Source organism: Hyaena hyaena, unplaced genomic scaffold (assembly GCF_003009895.1).
Source record: "Hyaena hyaena isolate Hyena2069 unplaced genomic scaffold, ASM300989v1 scaffold_137, whole genome shotgun sequence".
Lineage (NCBI taxonomy): Eukaryota > Metazoa > Chordata > Mammalia > Carnivora > Hyaenidae > Hyaena > Hyaena hyaena.
This window is the reverse complement of record NW_024080769.1, coordinates 1,040,070-1,054,312: the sequence shown is the minus strand read 5'-3', so window position 1 is coordinate 1,054,312 and position 14,243 is coordinate 1,040,070. Positions and strand designations below refer to the sequence as shown.

The following is a 14,243-nucleotide window of genomic DNA, read 5'->3' as shown; positions in this document are numbered from 1 at the left end:
TCTAGAAAGGACAGTAATTTCAGAGCTTTCACGGATGCCTATGTTTCTCTCACTAATGTTTTCTCAGTACTTTAGTGCCCTCTGGTCCCTTCCAGGCAACATAGTCAGGAAAAGGATGAGCAGGTTACACATAATAAAGCCACTCCAACATTCCTATCATCTTGATGCTTTCATATATTCTATGACTTGGCCCTTTTGAACAGGACCTTTTTCATTCATTTCTCCATATTTAAAAAAATTTTTTTAATGTTTTTTACTTATTTCTAAGAGACAGAGAGAGAGAGAGAGAGCGAGCGAGCATTAACAGGGGAGGGTCAGAGAGAGAGGGAGATACAGAATCCAAAACAGGCTCCAGGCTCTGAGCTCTCAGCACAGAGCCCAACACGGGGCTCAAACCTACGAACTGTGAGGTCATGACCTAAGCCAAAGTCGGATACTCAACCAACTGAGCCACCCAGGCGCCTTCATTCATTTCTCCATATTATGTGAGGAGAATTTCTGGCATCTCAGTTTCATTGAAGTCAACCAACCAAGTAAATCATTAGATGCTCGACTTAGTATATCAACATTGGAATCTCAGGTAAGGACATATGTATTTAAATTTAGCCTGGCTCGTCAAATTTATTCTATCCTTTCTGATGTAACATCCTTAGAATCTACTCCCATATAGTTTTGCAGGTTACTGCTGATGTAAATGCACAAGATATTGCAATTCTTTGAGTGTATAAGTTTTTTTGTTTTGTTTTTTTTTTTTTTCTTGAATAGACCTTACAATTCTGTTCTGGGTTCCTGGATTTGATTATAGAAGTGGGTTTGGAGGTAATAAGGGGTGGCAGATAGGATTTAGAGAGAGTAGACATCTCTTTGCCAAGCAACTGCTGCATACAGAATCATTAAACAAGGGAAGGTCAGTTTCCTAAGATAGAATAGGGATCTCAGAGATATTTATGGGGCTAGTCTGTAGTCCCCTCAAATGTCCCCATCCTAAGTCTCAGGGTTCCACTTCTTTCCAATCTATATCCTATCTTTAACACAGTGACTTAGAAAACCTGTGAGTTCAATTTCATTTTATTCTAGCAACTTGCACAAATAAATTTGGTTCTGATCCTAAGCCATGGTCTGTCCTTAGGCCATAAGAAATATGAGACTCTCAGCCATGAGCTGAGAGTTTAAAGCCCTGAGTTTAGCATTTAGCAGCTTCTTGATGCTTGCGAAGTTGTCAACTTACTCTATAGTCCTTGTGATTATCATTACTACCATGGCAGAGTACAGCAGCTCCAGGATTTTCAATTTCCTTACCTTCATCTGGCATTTTATTTCAAACAACCACAGCTATTAATTTAAGTGATTATACTACCATTGCCTGCCATGGATTACTAGAATTCTACTTTCCACTTGCTAGAAGGTGATAACAGAATTTAAGTTAAATAGGTGAGCAAATTAATCCCCTGGTGAACAATGGAATGGGGTGCTGGTATCAGATCCTCAAAGTTAAAGCTGTCAGGCAAAAGCCAGAACCATGGCCAGAGATTTCCAGTTGGAGCTACTGCCGTGGAAGAGATGCACTAGCCACTGTATGATACTTGAGGGAACTGTTATAATTTTATTTCTATATGCTAAACTATTCTAACTACTTTCTAAAAATTGATTCATTTAATACAAAAACCACTTAGGTGTATCGTATTGCTACATGTTACAGATGAGGAAAAGGGAGTTTAGAGACATTAAATAATTTTCTCAAGGACACACAATTACATAATCTGATTCCAAATTCAGAGTCTTAACTGCTATGGGATACCATTATTCTATACTATACTTACATTTCATATTATTTCTTTTTTTTTGTTATTTATTTATTTAAGTAATCTGTACACCCAATGTGGAGCTCAAACCCATGACCCTGAGATCAAGAATTACACCCTCTTCTGACTGAGCCAGCCAGGTGCCCCTCATATAATTTCTTTACATGGATTAAATATAGTCCATGCGAAGTGCTTCAGCATAGTGCCTCCTACATAGTAAATACTTAAGACAAGCTAGTGATACCTCTAGCGATTATTATAGTCTAAAGATCTAGGTTCAAATCCTAGCACTACAACCTTCTAGTTGTCTGCCTCAGGAAAGGTAAATTGAGGGCCTTTTTTGATTTGTAAAATAGTAGAAATTACCTAATTCTCGGGTTGTTTTCAGATGAAATAAGACTCTCTCTCCCTCTCTAGTCTTGTACATAGAAAATTCTTAGGCAAAAATAGCTATTACTATTCCAGGAGTAAGGAACAACTTGAACAAAGGTCCAGGGTAGAGTGACAAAGAGAGAGAAAGAAGTGAATTTCAGAGAGTCAGTGTCCTTTATTTTGTCTGGAACATAGGCTGGTTGAGGAAAAGGCCTGGAAATGAGGCTGCAGAGATTATCAGGCCTGATTCAAGCCTTGTGGGCCATGTTAAGGAGGCTGGAGAGATAGAATCAACAGCACATGGGACAAGTGATGCTTTAGAACAGACTAGGTTGTGGTGCAGTAACAAATGTACTAAGCATTTCAGTGGCTTACCGAAACAAATGCTACATGTCCATTGGGGAATCATGCAGTTACATAATCTGGTTCTAGTCCATGCTATCTTCACTCTGGAACCTAGGTTGATGGCACAACTTTTCTCTGAAATAAATCGCCTATTTTGTGGCAGACAGAAAAGAAACATGGTGAACCCACAAGCTGGCTTTAAAATTTTTGCTTGGGGGGTGCCTGGGTGGCTTAGTCAGACTTTAGCTTGGTCATGATCTTACAGTTTTTGGGTCTGAGCCCCATGTCAGGCTCTGTGCTGACAGCTCAGAGTCTGGAGCCTGCTATGGATTCTGTGTCTCCCTCTCTCTCTCTGACCCTCTGCCGCTCATGCTCTGTGTCTATCTTTCTCAAAAATAAGTCAACATTAAAAAAAAATATTTTTAAATAAAAATTTTGCTTGGAATTGGTCCTTCTGCTCACATATTTTGGCCAAAGCAAATCACATGGTCAAGTCTGCAATTGGCTGAGGAAGGGGCATTTCATGGAAGGGCATCAGAATATTTGGCAGAACAATAATCAGAACAGATTTTGTGGCAAAAGTTAACGAGTGGTAACCCAATTATAAAATGAACAAAGGGTTGGAATAGACAATTCTTCAGTGATGTACACAAATGGCCAACAAGCACATGAAAAGCTGTTGAACATAATTAGTCATTAGGAAAATATAAATCACAACCACACTTTTAGTAATCCAAAAGATAGACAATACAAGGTTTGGAAAAAATGTGGAGAAATTGGAACCCTTGTAAACTGCTGGTAGGAATGTAAAATGGTGCAGCTGGTTTTGGAAATAGTCTAGCAGTTTAAAAAAAGTTAAACATAGAGTTATCATATGACCCAGCAATTCCACACTAGGTCTATACCCAAGAGAAATGAAAACATATGTCCGCCCAAAACTTGTATGCAAATGTTCATGGCAATATTATTCATAATAGTGAAAAAGTGGTGATACCTAAATGTCCTTCACCTAATGAATGGATAAATAAAATTTGGTATATCCATATAATGGAATATTATTCAGCCACAAAAAAGGATAGAAGTATTGATACACCCTATAGTGAAGTTATACTTTGAAAACATTATGCTGAGTGAAAGAGGCCAGTCACAAAATACCACATATTGCATGATTCCCTTCACATCAAATGAATAGGGAATTGACAGAAAATGGGCAAGTGACTATTAATGAGTATGAAATTTCTTTCTGGAGTGATGAAACTGTTTTAAAATTGACTGTAGTGATGGTTGCACAGTTCTGTAAATGTTTTAAAAACCAATGAATACTTTAAGTGGGTGAGTTGTGTGGCATGTAAATTATATCTCATGAGGCTGTATATAAGAAAGGTAACGTGTGGTTTTATTTTCATCTTGTTGGTTTTGAGAGGCTCAAGTGGAACTAACCAGGTAGTTAACCATGTGGATCTGAAGCTCAGGAGCAAAATCAGTCCTGAAGATATATACTGGGAAATCTAAAGCATAAAGATGCTAACTGAAATTATGTAAAAAGAAGCAATTACCCAGATAGAGTGTGTCCAGTGGGAAAAGAGAGGGCCTGCTCCAGTATCCCTGTGGGATACCAACATTTAAGAGATGAGAAAAACAAGAGGAGACTTCAAAAGAGATGAAGACAGGGTGGTTAGAGATGAAAAACGGAGATCAAGAGAGTAAAAATGGTAGGCAAGGAAAGAGTGTTTCCAGAAGGAAGGAGTGTCAAAATTTTTAGAGAAATGTTAGGTCATGATGAATACATTCATAGCATCTGTAGTCAGGAGAGCCCTAGTGACTTTGGAAAGAATGGGTTTCATAGGATGGTAGGGAAGAAATCACAAGTTATTAGACATGAGTTGTAGTTGATGAAGTAGAGACATCTTACATTAGAGAAATGTAGTTGTGAAGGGCAGATCTGCAAAGAGGAAAAAGAAAGCAGAAGTTGAAGTGGGGTTTGTTGGGTGGGACATTTCAAGATGCGAGAGGTTGTTTAAACCCCTATGGGAATTAAAGGAGAGGAGAAAAGGAATAGTTGATTAGAGGAATAAAGCCCTGACTACACTTTATGAAATTGCAGTATGTTCCCTACTCCATCCTCCTTATCCTACTCACTTTGTTTACTGTAGTGTTTATCACATTATCATATAATTTACTTAATATGTTCATTATTTATTGCAGCTCCAAGAAGGCAGGCATTTTTATTTATTAAAGCATTTTTTAAAATGTTTATTTATTTTTGAGAGAGAGAGATTGAGAGCATGAGCGGGAGGAGGGGGCAGAGAGAGGGAGACACAAAATCTGAAGCGGGCTCCAGGCTCTGAGCTGTCAGCACAGAGGCCCGCACCACCCCCCACCCGTCAGGGGAACCTATGAGTTAATGAGTTGTGATATCCCGAGCTGAGCTGAAGTCTGATGCTTAACCAAGTGACCCACCCAGGCCTCCAAAGCAGGCATTAAAAAAAAAAAAGTTTATTTATTCATTTTAGGGAGGGGAGAGAATTCCAAGCAGGCTCCAGGCTGTCAGCACAGATCCCAATGCACTGCTTGAACCCAAGAACCATGAGAGCATTACCTGAGCTGAAACCAAGAGTTGGACACTTAAAGGACTGAGCTACCCAGGTGCCCCAGAAGGCAGGCATTTGTTATTTATTAATCCCAACCCATACAAAGTACCATTTGTCATATGGTAAGTGCCCTACAAATAGTTGTTAAATATATGAATGAAAGAACACATTTTCTAAGAAGGTGAGTGGGGAAAGGAATCAGAACATAGCCATTTAATATGGTTCCTGCCTTCGCAGCGTTTATAGTCTATTTGTGAGGTAGACTCCCATTAGATTTCATGACTTTCGCTTATTGTGGCTAACAAGGGAAAGGGAAACGTGGAGTCTGAATTTCCCAGCTGGATGAAAAGTGATGAGGAATATTCACTTGAGAATTACGGTCCGCGCGGAGTTTCTTTCCTATTTCGTTCAGAACTGTGATTTAAACATCGTTAAATTATTTAATTGGTGTGTTTGCCTTCGAAGTAGAGAAAACACATTTGGTAGGTCCTTGTACTTTGAGTCTTTCAAGGCTGGCACACAACAGGGGACGAATAAAGCTTTATCGCGGAGGGTAAGCAATGCTTGGCGTAGTGCTGGTTCTTTTCCGAAGCGGTTCCACACGTACAGATTTTTGTGAGGCGGACCTCTAGGTCGTTAATCTGTGGGGCTGTGGCGATAAGACAGGCGGAGGAAAGGGACTGAATCCAAGATTGTAGCTAAAAGCCGCGGTGAGAACGCAGCTTAACGGGGGAAAGAGCTCCACGGAAGCAACAACCCGAAAACAACGAAAGCCAACCCACACCCAGCCTCCCCGCCTCCCCAGCCGGTCGGCGCGAACCCGGCTGCGCCTGCGCGCGGGCGGCCACAACTAGGGCTAGGAGCAGAGCGGCCACCGCTAGGAGTCACGTGGTGCGCCGGGCAGCCGCCCCGCCCCTCCGCAGCCGCCCCTCCCCGCCCCGCCCCTTTCCCGGCGGGACGCTCGGAGCTGCCCCGAACTGCGCAGGGCTGCCGGGGGTGAGTGTCCGCGAGGGGCGCGCGTAGCGCAGACCCAGGAGGCCGGGATTGGGGCCCGACCCGGCGGAATGCGTTGCGGGGTCCAGGGGACAAAATGGCGGCGGGTACTCCCCTTCACCCTCTCGCCTCACCTGGGAGTGTGGGCGGAGAGGGTCAGCGATCGCTGCTGGGGGAGGGGAGCCGCGGCTGCTCGGGAGGGCCTGGGGTTCCTCTGAGAAGGCCTGGGGGCGAGGGTAGCCAGGCTCCCGGCCTGCCCTGCGGGTTTAACTGGGGTGTGAGGGACGTGGGACCCCGCATACCCGGCGGGGCGGGGGACTGCCTCACCCCTTCACGGGGTACTCGGAGGTGAGCGTGTTGAGGCTTCTGGAATGCCCAAACTGCAAGGGGTTTTCGTAGGAGACTCCCACCCAGCCCTTCATTTGACAGGTGATCGCCATCATCATTTCATTCTCTGCAGGGTTTACCACGCTTTCCCTGCTTGATGATTCGGGTCTTAGCTCTGCCTGGGAAGCAGGGCGGCAGTTGTCTCTACGTCTTACAGATTCGTAAACTGAGGCCTGGAGGGGTGAAGAGTTGCACCAATGCCTCGCACCTGGGAGTAGTAGGACCCAGCCTTCTGCCTGTGTTAGTGCTCCTTTCCCACCACTTCATTCGCGCCTTCCCCCCGCCAGTGAGTGACGGGATTTTTAGAAAGCAGACAGAAAACTGGTTCTCTGAGCACCTGCTGCTGTCAAGTGGCTCCCGCTGGGCTGGGGCTGCCTGCCTGAGACCAGCTTCCTGTTGCTTGTGGACTGTATCTCTCATTCTGTCTGTGCCAAAATATTTTCCATGAACATAGCTCTTCATTATAGTCGTCTTACTGAATAGATAGTAATTCTTTATATGTACTATAGTTTGTTACAGTTTACTCATTGATTTCACCAACATTATTCTCATAATCCGAGGTAGAAGAGTGGGCTAGGCATTGTGTTCATTTTATGAATGGGGAAACTGAGGTTCAAAGACGTTATTACTTGCCCCAGGATCACCAGCTGGTGAATAGTTGCTCTGGAATGAGGTTTTTATACCTTGGGTTGGTAATCTGACCATTATCCATCCCACTCTGGGTGCCCTGGCTCCTATATTTTTTTCTAGCTGTGACTTTTCCTCGAAATGTGTTGGGTGCAGATTGGTTTACGCCACATATGGAAATGATATGAGTAATATCCACTCAGGAATTAATATTTTAATTAATCAGAGAGTCAATTTTTAATATGATTTGGAAAGTTCCTTTATGGGAGGAAGTGTGAGAATGAGGGCTTTGAAGACAGACTGACTTGAGTTTGAATCCCAGCTTCACTATGTGTCCTTTGGCAGATTACCTAATTTTTCTGAGCCTTGGTTTCCTCCCCTGTAAAATAGAGATAATATTATTCACCTCATAAATTTGTTGATAGTAAGTAAATGAGGTATGTGTACAGCATTAAGAACTGCTCTTCGCCCTTAGTAAGCCCCCAACAAATGCTTGCCTCTTCTTTTTCCGCACTCCCTTGAGTTGCAATTTTTTATTCTCTGTAGTTAACCATTTTACGTTAGTCCACCTGGTGGATTGTGCATGGATGCACAGTGTTATTCAAATGCGTTTATAAATAATTTTAGTAACTAGGGTTCAAAGGATATAGTGTTTTAAACATAGACTTAAAAAATATTCTTAGGACTTCATAGATACTTAATCACTGAAAGGTTGATTTGATGTTAATTTTATTAATATCCTCACTTAACCACTTTACAGGAATGTTAAGGTGAAGGGGGTTGAGATTCTGTCTTGTCTTTCACCTTCATACCTAACCGCAACTCAATCTAGTTTTAAAGGAGAAACAAAAGTGATTTGGGAATCCCATGTGAACATTATTTAAACACTTAGAAAGTAGTGGTGGTGGTAAGTGGGAAGTTAAACAGAATTCTCTCTACTGGTGCAACCTGATATCTACTGTGAAATTGGCAGTTCTGAAATTGTACAAGTGAGAACTGCAAATGCCTTGAATAATAAAATAATAAAAATCTGTTTCCAATTGTATGCTGAGATGGTCACCTTTTTCACAAATGTGTTTGGCTTTGGCAGATTTTATGGGAAAAGCAAAAAGAACTGCAGTTCACTGGTGAAGCCCCTTAAAAAATTATTAGAAGGAGGGGGGGAGGGGAGGATGGGCATAGAGGAGGACACTTATGGGGATGAGCACTGAGTGTTATGTGGAAACTAATTTGACAATAAACTATTTGTAAAAAAAAAAAAAATTAAACAAGATGTATTGGGAAAAAAATTATTAGAAGGAAATGATTTATAGAGAGACTTTTTTCGGGACATGAATACTAAAGATTTCATGAAGCTTTGGTAAAATAATGACTACGTTTTAATGATAATTTCTTAAAGTACTAAGTTCACTATATATTTTGAAAACGTGAATTACAATGGTATAATTAATGTACCAGGTTTTCTATTTCAGTAATTGTGTATGCATGGACATTTTTGTCTCAAAAAAGCTAACCCCTTCCCATCATTGTTTTGAAGCAAATCCCAGACGTATTTCCTTTGTAAAGATTTCAGCATGTGTTAGGCATATTTAATGTAGTATTGCAAAAGAGAGGTAGTTTTGGGTTTTTCCAAGAGGCATGCCAGGTTCGTGGGAGAAGATAAATGTATCCTGTGTGATTTATTAATGGTAGTATATATGGAAGTGCTCAGAATTAAAAACTTCATTAAACAACTTGGAATTATAAATAAATTATGAATAAAATGTCTATGTTGTTCTTCAAAGTACTTATTTTGCCACAATACACTTTTCCACAGCTTTGCAAAAAGCTGTGAACAATTACTGATAGTCTTTGAATATGCCTATGATAGCATTGTTCAAGTACCAGACTCAGGAAAATATCTGGATTTTCTTCAGTTTCAAAAAATGCAAGAACACGAGTGGTAGATTTTGTGAACATTGTAGATTGTAAACCCCAACTTTGTTAGAATTTATTGGTAAACATGAGAACAATTCATAGATGTACTGTCCTGGCTTCTGTTAGATGGGCCTGTATTTTTAAGAGTAGAGTTACTAACAGGCTTCTCACTATTTTCGACCTGCCATTTGCTTCTCACAACCTGCATACCTAAACTCAGATAAAGAAGAGAGGCAGGCCTCTCCTGTCCCTTGAGCCAATCTTCCATTTCCATTTGTAGGATTCCAGTGTCTCCACAGACTTTCTGGGACTGTAGGGCAGGCTAGGACAAGTGAGACTTCAGTTTATCACTGGCAGCTCGTTTCAAAATCTCTGGCCCAGTGTCTGTTCCCTGTTTACTGACTTGTTTATTTTTTGTGGTCCATTTTCTGCTTGCTCATTGTTTTGCTGTAGCCTACAGTTTCTCAGTTTTAATTTATTTGAGGGGCCTTGCCAAATATTTGCCATATCCATTTTTTTAAATCTTGACTGATTTTTCTGTTTATGGTAGCATTATAGGTTTTCTTTAAAAATGTAAGTAAAAAAGGGGCGCCTGGGTGGCTTAGTCGGTTAAGCGTCCGACTTTCGCTTAGGTCATGATCTCTCGGTTCGTGGGTTCGAGCCCCACGTCGGGCTCTGTGCTGACTGCCAGCTCAGAGCCTGGGGCCTGTTTCAGTCTGTGACTCCCTCTCTCTCTGACCTTCCCCTGTTCACACTGTCTCTCTCTCTCTCTCCTAGAAATAAATAAGACATTTAAAAAAAAAAAGTAAGTAAAAGGGGCACCTAGGTAGCTCAGTCTGTTAAGCGTCTGACTTTTGATTTTGGCTGAGGTCATGATCCCGTGGTTCTGAAATTGAGCCCCACATAGGATTCTGCTTGGGATTCTCTCCCTCACGCTCTGCCTGTTCCCTGGTTGTGTGTGCGCTCTCTCAAAAACAAACATTAAAAAAATAAATTGTAAGTAGAAGTGTTTTATTTAGAAAAAAATGTTATACGAATAATAGTATGGGTGGTAGTTATGGCAAATATGAAAGTAGTAACTGAATGCTTAAAATTTTGGACATTCTGGATTAGGTATTAGGTTTTTTTTTTTTAAACAACTTATTGAGATATATTTCACATACCATAAAATCAGCCATTAAAGTATACATTTCAGTGGTTTTTAGTGCAAGCATCACCACACTTTTAGGACATTTTCAAAACCCCAATATGAAGCCCCATAACAGCCATTCCCTATTCCTGACTGTCCTCTCTTCTTCCTACTTCCTGCATCAGCCATAGGCAACCACTTATATACTTTTTTTTCCTCTGTGGATATGTCTATTCTGGCATTTCATATTAATAGAATCATATAATAGGTGGTCTTTTGTGTCTGGTTTCTTTCATTTAGCATAATATTTTCAATGTTCATCCATGCTGTAGCATGTATCAGCACTTCGCCTTTTTTTTTTTTTAAACTCTTTAATATTTTAGAGCAGTTTTAAGGTCACAGAACAATTTTTTGGGAAAGTACAGAGACTTCCCATATGCTCCTGTCTCCGCTTATGCCTTGCTTCTTCCTTATCAACATCCCCCACTACAGTGGAATGTTTGTTAAAACTACTTTAACTTACATTGACAGGTCCCTATCACACCAAAGTCCATAGTTTACGTTAGTATTTACTCTTGGTGTTGTTTTTATGAGTTTGAACAAATACGTAATGACATGTATACACCATTATAGTATCATAAAGAATACTTTCATTGCCCTAAAAATTCTCTGTAATCTGCCTGTTTTCCTCTATTTTTCCCTAACCCCTGTAACAATTGGTCTTTTCCCTTCTATAGTTTTGAGTTTTCCAGAAACTTCATGTCTTTTTATGGCTGGATGATATTTTATTGTGTAGATATATCACCTTTTATTTATCCATTCATTAATTGATGGACATTTGGATGGTTTCACATTTTGAATATTATGAATAATGCTATAAACATTTGTGTACAAGTTTTTGTGTGGACCTATGTCTTCATTTCTCTTGGGTATATACCTAGGAGTGGAATTGTTGGGTCATATAGTAACCCTTTTTGAGGAACTGCCAGATTATTTATAAAACCAGCCATAGCATATTACATTACATACACATTAAAAAAATTTTTTTTAAATGTTTTTTATTTTTGAGAGAGAGAGACACTGCGAGCAGGGGAGGGTCAAAGAGAGGGAGATACAGAATCTGAAGACAGGCTCCAGGCTGTGAGCTAGCTGTCAGCACAGAGCCTGATGTGGTGCTTGAACCCACAAACCGTGAGATCATGACCTGAGCCAAAGTCGGACGCTTAACCAACTGAGCCACCCTGGCGCCCCTCCCAACAAGTCATTTATGTTGCCTTCAGTTTTTCCACATCCTCTCCAATACTTATTATTGTTTGTCTTTTGAATTATAGCCATCTTAGTGGGTGTGAATGGTATCTTTCTGTCATTCTGATTTGTGTATCCCTAATGATTAATGATTTTCAACATCTTTTCGTGTTCCTATTAGCTATTTATATATCTATTTTGGAAAACTGAAGACATAACCTTTTTTTTTTTTTTTTTAAAGTAGGCTTCACACTTAGCACAGAGCCCAGTGCGGGGCTTCAGTTCATGACCCTGAGATCAAGACCTGAGCTGAGATCAAGGGTTGGACACTTAACTCACTGAGCACCCAGGTGCCCCAGGACATAGCTTTTTTAACTTCTTCATTTTCGTAGATGAGGCTGCTGATACTCAAAGAGATTCAATGACTTCTCAGGGTCACATAGCCAGTGATTTGGTTGACTCCAGTGTCTCTATGTACTATTTCCACTACATCATGCTTTCTCCTAGTTTTTAGAAGTGAATACAGATGAAGTGGTCTGGGAATCCAAATGGAGAAGATCTCTGTCATCTGGGGATATCAGAGTAGGCTTTATGAAGATGACTTTCGAGTTGGCCTTGAACAGTAGAAGGCTTTGAATATGTAGGAGGGTGAGAGGAAGGCAACATGGTGAGCAAATATTCTTTAGCATGGACTTTATCAAGTAAATATTTAATGCCTACTGAATGCCAGGTACTTTTCTAGGTTCTGAGGCCATAGCTGTAATAAAACCAAGAAACACCATGAAGCTTATGTTCTTGTGGGGGGGAGATGGACAGTGTACCAAGTAAGTAAATACTGTAAGGTAAAAATGCTCTAGAGGAGAAGTGGGATAGGCAGTGCCAGGGGTGGGAGTCAGGATAAATGGGTTGCAACTTAATGTATTTAATTTATTAAATAATTTAATTTTTTAAAGTAATCTTTGCACCCAGCGTGAGGCTTGAACTCGCAACCCTGAGATCAAGAGTTGTGTGCTGTACTGACTGAGCCAGCCAGGTGCCCCTAAAAGGGTTGAAATTTTAAATATAATGTTTGGGAAGGCTTCACTGAGGAAGTGGTATATGAGTAAAGATGGAGTAAATCTTGACTCTTCCAGATAAGTGGCCAATAATTATAAAGCCCTGAGGCATGAGTGTGTCTGGCATGTTAGAGAACATAAAGAGGCTGAAACGGAATGAACACCAAAGAGGAGAGGAGTTGAGGTATGGTCAGGGAGGGATGAGTGTACTTTGGCATTTACTCTGAGATGGAGAATAACTGGGATAGTTGTGAGCAGAGAGGCACTGCATTAAAAAAAAAAAAAAAGTAACAGTTTAATTGAGATCTAATTCATACACCATATAATTCAGCTGTTAAAAAAAATGGCTTTTAGTATATTCACAGACTTTTGCAACCATTACCATAATGAGTTTTAGAACATTTTTGCCATTCCAAAAGGAAACCCTATGCTCATTAGCAGCCACTCCCATTTTCTTCCAACTCCCTAGTCTTAGGCAACCAATAGTCCATTTTTGGTTCTGTGGATTTGCCTATTCTGGAAATTACCTATAAATTATTCAGTATTTTATCTTTTGTGTTTGGTTGTGTTCTCAGCATAATGTTTTTAAGGTTCCTTCATGTTGTAGCATGTATAAGCACTTTATTCCTTTTTATGGGCCAATAATTTTCCATCATATGGATAGGCCGCCTTTTATTTATCCATCATTTGGTAGACATTTGGGTTGTTTCCGCTTTTGGCTATTATGTATAATGGTGCTATGAATACTTATGTATAAGTTTTTGTGTGGACTTACATGCTGCATTTTAAAAGAAGCAAATACACTTGGCAAAGGATAAATTACCTAGGCCCTCATCCCAGAAGCACCTAGCTTCTAATTGCTACTTTCTTTGTTTATTAGCTTTTCTTATGGGGTTAGGCCATTCTATTCAGGAATATCCCTTCCCTTTGTGTTCTATTTGGGTTTCCGCTTTGGGTTTGAGTAAAGGTTTGGCCACATTATATTGAAATCCAGAAAAGTAAGATGTGTTCTATGTGGAGACTTATATAATAGTAATTAAAATATTCTGATAAAATCTAAGTTTTTGAAAGCTCCTAAGAAGAGGTACACCACGTTTTGTATCCTGAGTTGGCCTTTATTAGTGGGTCATAAATCAATTCAGTGAAAGCAGCATTTGAAAAATGAGAAGGAAAAATTAGAGTGTATCTCACAAAATAGGGATAAAACATTACTTTATGAGGGGCACCTGTGTGGCTCAGTTGGTTAAGCATCTGTCTTTGGCTCAGGTCATGATCTCATGGTTCGTGGGTTTGAGGCCTGCATTGGGCTCTATGCTGACTGCCAGCTCAGAGCCTGGAGGCTGTCTTCAGATTCTGTATCTCCCTCTCTCTCTGACCCTTCCCTGCTCATGCTGTCTTTCTCTCTCTCAGAAATAAATAAAACATTAAAAAAACAGAACAAAACATTACTTTATGAAACTTTTGTTTCAGCTAAATATCCATTTGTGAACTGAGTAAGGATATATTGTATGTGAGTTGTGTACCCTATATAGATGGTAGTAAAAAAAAAAAAGTCTCTGGACTGAGGTATTACAGACACTTAATGTAATTCATTAACAGTGTTTCTCTTGTATTTAACTTAATTTTTTTTAACTTTTTTTTTTTTTAATTTATTTCTAGGAGAGAGAGAGAGAGCATGAGCAGGGGAGGGTCAGAGAGAGAGGGAGTCACAGACTGAAACAGGCTCCAGGCTCTGAGCTGGCAGTCAGCACAGAGCCCGACATGGGGTTCGAACCCACGC

The 14,243-nt window shown here is 40.3% G+C and overlaps 1 protein-coding gene across 3 annotated transcripts in view; it reads left to right on the top strand.

Annotated features, from left to right (window-relative positions):
• The first annotated feature begins 6,046 nt into the window (after positions 1-6,046).
• SCAPER (S-phase cyclin A associated protein in the ER) overlaps positions 6,047-14,243 on the top strand; it is a 514,984-nt gene continuing 506,787 nt past the window's right edge. For 2 of the 3 annotated variants that reach the window (XM_039238174.1, XM_039238172.1), the window contains exon 1: positions 6,047-6,106. The gene's annotated coding sequence lies outside the window, so the exon portion shown is untranslated. Of the gene's footprint in view, positions 6,107-6,563; positions 6,777-14,243 lie in introns of all 3 variants that reach the window. The other variant, XM_039238173.1, reaches the window with a different exon arrangement.